At 29.3% G+C, this 7,350-nt stretch overlaps 1 long non-coding RNA gene across 2 annotated transcripts; it reads left to right on the top strand.

Moving 5' to 3' along the window:
* Positions 1–23: 23 nt before the first annotated feature.
* LOC145126292 (uncharacterized) lies at positions 24–2,211 on the top strand. Of its 2 annotated transcripts, XR_013716389.1 has the most exons (4): positions 24–100; positions 302–924; positions 1,032–1,117; positions 2,074–2,211. It is a non-coding gene; the product is annotated as an uncharacterized LOC145126292 (long non-coding RNA). The 2 variants fall into 2 exon arrangements; XR_013716388.1 differs by having other exon boundaries at positions 302–1,117.
* Positions 2,212–7,350: the final 5,139 nt, after the last annotated feature.

The raw sequence follows: 7,350 nt of genomic DNA, 5'->3' as shown, positions 1-7,350 counted from the left end.
TATACCTTTCTCTAACTGTGTGTGATTACAGGTCCAGAAAGAAAAAACTTTTTACTAATTTTTGTCTTGGGTTTGTTTTGTTACATGTATGGCGATGAAGGTATCTTTCTCTCTCTCTCTCTCTCTCTCCCCACACACACAGATACACTTCTATGTTTTTTCTTCTCTAATCATACTAAAAAGTTTGTGCTTTTTGTTGGTTAAAAACCATAATCCCTCTGTATTCCGGACTTGATTGTGATTTGAATTGTACTTTGTTTCTTTGAATCTTGACTTTGGAATATGATTGTCTTTTAAAAAGGGCCAAGAAATTGGTACAATGAATCGAGGCCAAGCAACAACAAGTAGAAGATGGAATGTAATCTCGAGAAAGAAGAGAGAGGAACGAGTGCAGATGTATTACTATTGTGTATTTTACCTAAACTGGATTTTTTTATTAATAAAATCGATATATTAATTAAAAGACTCAACAAGAAAGATGCAAATGGCAACATGACACAAATGAACTGCCAACTGGTGCAAATGCTGGTGATGTTTACCATATGACTTAAACTTACTCCGATGGTAAGTTTAAATTATTCCATGTCCCATATTCTGGAATTGGTTATAATTGACATGTTTTGGTTATGGAAATCAGGATTGGGATTTCTTTGTGCATAGAAAATGTGTATGCTCAGTATGGGGATGATAGAGAAGATGTAAATGACATAAATGCCCATGCTACATTGGCTATTTGAAAGAATAAATGCTATAGCTTGTTGTTTTAGGGATAATTATTGATCAGACCATAATTCTATTATTTCACACAATAATTATGATGCTGTTTTTGGAACTATAGGTATGTGAATCACTATCAAGAAACAAGTGGGAAATAAAAATTCAGATTAAAAAGTAGGCTTGAGAACTACGCCAATCCAACACCCTGTAAAAAAATTGACATTTGTATACTCTTTTTTCCTTATTTGTTTGTTTGTTGGTGAATGTGACCATTTTATGTCATAAGTTTAATTGAACTTCTTAATTGTATGTAGATCAAACTATGAAAGGTCCGAAAGAAAGTTCTCATTGTTCGAAGCATGCTGATACGGAGCAACATTGAAGGAGCCAAATGGTGGAGGTACACATATTTATTTGGTTGGATTAATTTGAATTTTAGAAAAAAGAAATTTAACATTTAGATTTTATATGGGTTGACTCAAAATTAGATTTAAAAAAAAATAAGATTATTTGAATCTATATCTAGCTATACTGGATATCCATATCAGAGGAAAAAATCTGGCAAACAGCCGTTTGGATTTAACAAACATTTGATAGCTAAAAAACTTATCTGATCTGAAGCGGATTAAAAAAACGGTTTTGATTTTAAACTGTCTTTTTTGTGGTTTGAACTTTCATTTACAATACACAAATGAATGAAAGTAGGTTGTTATTTCTTTACCAAATGACTGTAACTTTTCTCTATATTTTAGCCCATAACAAGAATGTCATTTTTTCATACGAGAATGATCATGTGTAGTTGGCCAGAAAATAAAATTTACAGAATTTTTTAATGTATTGTTGGCTAGAAAGTAAAATTCTAATCACTTTTGATTGTATCTTTTTGTTTAATACAATTTGCGATTTTGACTTTGGGTGCAAAAATAAAGTTTCAAGTCTTTAACTTTGGGTGCAACAAAGAAATGGGATAAAATGAAGTTGCAAAAGTTGAATTCATTATACATCTGATTGATTAGTTTGAAAATAATTGAGAAATATTATATGGGTGTTTATATTAATATTGCATTGTGAATCAACAAGCTTTTGGATGTTTGTATCGAACTAGAAAGCTTTAACCCTCCTCTTTTTTCTGATCCAATCGGTCAACCATTTTTAAAAGTTTAACTATTTAAATATGAACATGATTTATAGCAGGCTCATTTTATATTATATATAAGATTTTATTAGTAAAGTGAATAAGATCAAATGAGCAAGTTCATATTTTGGTGTCTTTGTGAACCAGATGTTATTTTGTTGATGACAATAACTTAAGTGAATTTCATTTTATTCATTTTGGTCTCTTATTGTGGATGTTAGAGCTTCTTAGCTTCTGTTTGCCACTATTCCACTAGGAGTTGAAGACGACAAGAAGACAAGAAAGAAACAAGACAAATTTGGAGAAGAAAGGCCCCCAACTTCATTTTCTATGTTTATAAGTTCAAATTTTGGTTGAAATTTATTTATATATTCTTTTATAATAACAAGTTGGCTGAGTTAATGTGGTATCTATCTGGGTAAATTAATACGTTATACTTTTTTAATTGTATGGTTTATTTTTTTTACAATTCACATAAATTGGAAGATGAAAATATAAAAATCTTGCAGTTCTATAATCAAATGTATCAATATTATGGATAGATTTGAAGCCATTCTTCAATACGTAAATTGTTGTATCTGTATAAAAGTAAAGATTGTACTCTTAAATTTTAATAATAACTGCGGTTGAAAGTGGTTTACTCTTTATATTTGTTTTTTGAATTTGTGGTGGAATGTGTAGCTTTATCATTGTGTTTAAATTTATTGGTGGATTGATAGTCTTTTAAACAAAGAATGTGTATTTTTTTTCATCTTTTACCAATCATAAAAGTATGAAATTGTGTAAAAAGGTTCGTGTGAAAAGTGTCGATTGATTTTTATTGAAATAATCAACACAGTCGTAACAATATGAAAATAAAAATAAAAAGTTAAGATGTCAAGAACGAGAGATCACATACGTCATTTAAAAAGAAATAAAATCAAGTATTTCCAATCCATGTAAATTAAATAAAACATATAATTTATTAAAAACGGTCCATGACTTATATTAACAGTGAAAAAAAATATCACTATATTTTAAATGATAATAACCAAATAGAATCAATTACATTAATATATAAACAAAAATTATATTATAAAAAGGTTTATAATAAAGATAAAAAAAATGTGGAGATCTCATTATATATATAAATATGTTTTTATTTAGGATATCTCTTCATTTAATAACATTCCTCATGAAGATGAGATATCTTATTATTTTCCTTTTTTTTATCTTGATTTAAGGAACATGGATTAGTTTCTAAGTTATATGTTGTCGATCTTCTGAAGCAAATTAGATTTCATTGTTAGTAGTTTATCTTTTCATTACCTTCGTGTCAGAGTTGGATGTCAAATTATACATGTTTCCGAATATAAATAAATACCGAAAGAAATTATTCGTAACCGTCGCTTGGGGTGGGTAACAGGTAGTATATATATATATATATATATATATATATATATATATATATATATATATATATATATATATATATATATACCCATTTTTTTTTTCTTTAATAGTATACCCATTTTTTTTTCTTTAATTACATCGATTGCTTCTGTTTGTCTGTAACATTGCTCACTCCTCACCCGTCTGCCACCACCACCCACCCATTTTTCATATTTCCTTCTCACTCTCCACCGGAAATCTGCATCTTTACTAAATCCGATTTCATAGAAATTGGAATTCATCTCAGGGAGTTCACAAAATCTCATTATTTTGCTATCACAATCTTATTCTTTCTCTGTCGCCGACTCATTATTTCCTCCTCCCTTCTCATTCTTCACTAGAAATCTCCATCACGAAATTGGAACTGGGTATCCTCCTTAATTGCTCGCCGATCCTCCTTAATTTGAAAAAGATCGTGATTTAAGGCACTAGATTTTGTTCCTTTTTGTTCTTTGAAATATGGAGTTTGTTGGTTTTTTGAGAATTCTAGGGGGCAATTTTCTGATTTTCTCATGTAATTCCAGCTTCAACATTAATTTACATTATGAATTTTTAGTTTTTTTTTCTCGGTATTAACGATTCGATATCACATAAGCTCTGTAGTTCAAATTAGGTTTTTTATGTTTTTCATTAATAAATACATGCAGCTCCGGTTGTGAAGTGATATGATGAACAATTGAACATCCAATTTATATGAGTAGCAGGGGAATGCATCCCATGTTCATTGATCACCAATTGTTCGATGAAAAGTCTCACTAATTACCAAATAGCCCTCTTGTTGTACCTTCGGTTATTGGACCTGCTCCATTGAGACACAAACTTAATATCTTAATGATGCTACTCAGCTACTATTACTTGATGATTTTTGTTATATATGTAGACTTGTAGGTTCAACTCTTGCCATTGTGCACAAGAAAGTCAAACAAAAGAGGGACAAAAAACGGATCTGAACAGAGGCAAAATGATAACAGCAGAGATGTTATTGTTTAAGTAATCAAAAGGACATGCTTCACGTCTTTATGTACCTTATTCATAAAGATACTAAAAGGAAGAAATAGAGATTGCTTTTAATTTACACCTTGTGCACCAAGTTGAATGAAACAGAAGAACATGACAGAAGTGAACGAACATGGAAGTAAACAATAAGAACAACTATAACTTGGAGGCTAAGTTTTATGACGTTATCGACTGAAAAACTTGTTCTTGAATTAAAATAAAAGACAACTAATACATCAAAATATATACTAAGTTAAAAGAAACCTAGTCTAACTCTAAAACCAAAAAAAAACTTAATAAAAATGCAGGTTTCCAAAAATGCCCCTGGTACTAAAATCTTTCCTAGAATCTGAATTAGCCCAACAATATATTAGTAATGCTCATTAACTTCTTTTCTCGCTTATTCATAGTTTGCCTAATTATTTAACTGTCTTTTTAGCGATCAAACTCTTTAGATAAATCAAAGCCAAAAGTTGCACGAGTACAACTTTAGAATTCTCACCTTGTCAACCATACACACTCTCCAAGATCTGCTCCTACTAAATTTAGCCTTTCAAAAACATCTACCGTAGGTCCTTCTTGGGAAGGGTAATTTGGACCGTTTGTTGTTTATTGCCCCTGCAAATTATGTAAGATTATGCAGTAGGTGCACTTGGCAAATATTCTTTTTTTACTAATAATAATTAATCGGTGTTATTCTTGTTTCTTCAGGAGAGGGCATAAATTAGAGATGAAGATGGAGTGATAACAAATATACAAGAAACAAAAGTTGTCACTGTCAAGGCATCCAATCTGCCATTTTCAATCCTTATTGTTGGTGTTGGTGGAGCCGGTTTTAAGGAATGAAACATTGGTGCATAAACAAGAAGTGTTCAACCGAGTCTCATTGCATAATTCATACCGAAACCGGTAAAACAAAGTGAACATTGTTGCGGAAACAATAAAAACGAGATCAATTACTTACTTGGAAGTGCTCTGAAATTCAAAAACAAAAAACAGAGGATGCAGTATCAGGCGGAGGTGAAGTGAACTGACATTTTTTTCTGTGATCACGCTTCCTGTGATTTTTTTCTTTGAAATCGTTTAACCCTTTGAACTCCCTGTGAATTGAAACTTGTTTGTTTTTCCTATGAAATAAAAGTTTCTTTGAATTAAGATTTCTTTGAAATCGTTACTATGATCGAATGACAATACACGTCGATTGAATTGGAATTAATAGTGAATATGAAAATTGTTTTATTTTTCTCAGAAATTCAATTCCCACTGTACTCAGTTGATTGATTTGGTGTCGTCTGATTCTTGTTTCCGAGAATTGGGATTGCTATGAATTCGTTTTTTGGTGTCGACCATTTTTTTTCAGAACGATGAACATTGAATAATTCGAAAATCAAGGACAAAATCGAGTTGTATGTTATTTGTGAATAAGAAAAAACGTAGCAATTTTATTTTAGTAAATTGTTTTTATTTAAAAAAATTATATTATTATTCAAAACTATCTAGTTTTGAGAAATGGGTACCTAACCTTTTATATATATATATTTCCAATCCATGTAAATTAAATAAAACATATAATTTATTAAAAACGGTCCATGACTTATATTAATAGTGAAAAATATATCATGACTTATATATATACACGTTTTTATTTAGGATATCTATTCATTTAATAACAGTCCTCGTGAAGATGAGATATCTTATTATTATTATTATTATTTTATCTTGATTTAAGGAACACAGGTTAGTTTCCAAGTTACATGTTATCATCTTCCGAAGCAAATTAGATTTCATTGTTAGTAGTTTGTTTTTTTCATTACTTGCGTGTCAAAGTTGGATGTCCAATTATACATGTTTCCGAATAGAAATAATTACCGAAAGAAATTATTCGCACCCGTCGCTTGGCGCGGGTAAACGGCTACTATATATATATATATATATATATATATATATATATATATGAAAACAAAATATAAGTACCAATTAATACAAATGTGTATGTTTCTATAGTGATTATTTATATTTGTTGAAAAATTTACAGGCAAGGTATTTCTTCCGGCAATTAATCTATGGGGTCTCATTCTGCCACCCCATGGTAAAAATCATTGTCTACTCTCTCATAATGAACTATTCCAAGATATTAATGTATTGGAATATTAAAATTTTATTTGAATTTTATCTCTTAAAGTATATATATATATATATATATATATATATATATATATATATATATATATATATATATATATATATATATATATATATATATATATATATATATATATAGAAGGGTTCAATTGAGAAAAAAAAAGGTTGAGAATGGGGGAATCATTCTCAGCCAATCATTTAATTAGCATCTTAACATAAAATACACAGTAGCAAAATTGTAAATATGATATGATATCCTTCAATCACAGATACATAATTGTGGATAATTTGATAACAATTCAAATTCATTACTACTCGATCGTTCATAATCCAAATTTCTTCTCTAACCTTCAACGATCATCCAGATTTCTTCAATTAAATCCTCGATCAACATCATCCAGTGTTAATCAATCATCTATCTTCGTCAAAAACACGTTCATCAACATCATTCAACAGTAGACAAAAAAAAATCGTTTTTGGTTCTTTCAATCCAACCTTCAATTATGCTTGAATTCGAGCATATCTTCAACATCTACGATTAATTATACTCCCAGTGTCATTAGATCAACATCATCGATAATCAACAACAATTTCACTTCATATCATTCATTCAACATCGATCATCAAACAAAACTTCTAAATTAAGGTTACAAAAACGTCAAATCATTTTTTTTTTTGAAAAATTTCATATAATTCTCTATCAATCTACTATTTTGTAAGTTTTAAATAGTCAAAGTATCATGTTTTTAGCATTTTTAAAAAAACTTACTTATATGCACTCCAACTGTTTGATGAAATGCATAAACTAAATTACCACGTTATATTCACATATGAATATGTTTTCACACCTTAATTAGTATATGATTATTAAAACACAAAACAAATATACAATTTTATATGTTATTCATATGTGAATAACATATAAAAAT

Source organism: Lactuca virosa, chromosome 7, assembly GCF_052849685.1.
Source record: "Lactuca virosa cultivar CGN04683 chromosome 7, Lactuca_virosa_CGN04683_v6, whole genome shotgun sequence".
In the NCBI taxonomy this organism is placed as follows: Eukaryota; Viridiplantae; Streptophyta; class Magnoliopsida; order Asterales; family Asteraceae; genus Lactuca; species Lactuca virosa.
The sequence above is the reverse complement of the archived record's forward strand: the minus strand, read 5'-3'. Positions and strand labels throughout refer to the sequence as shown.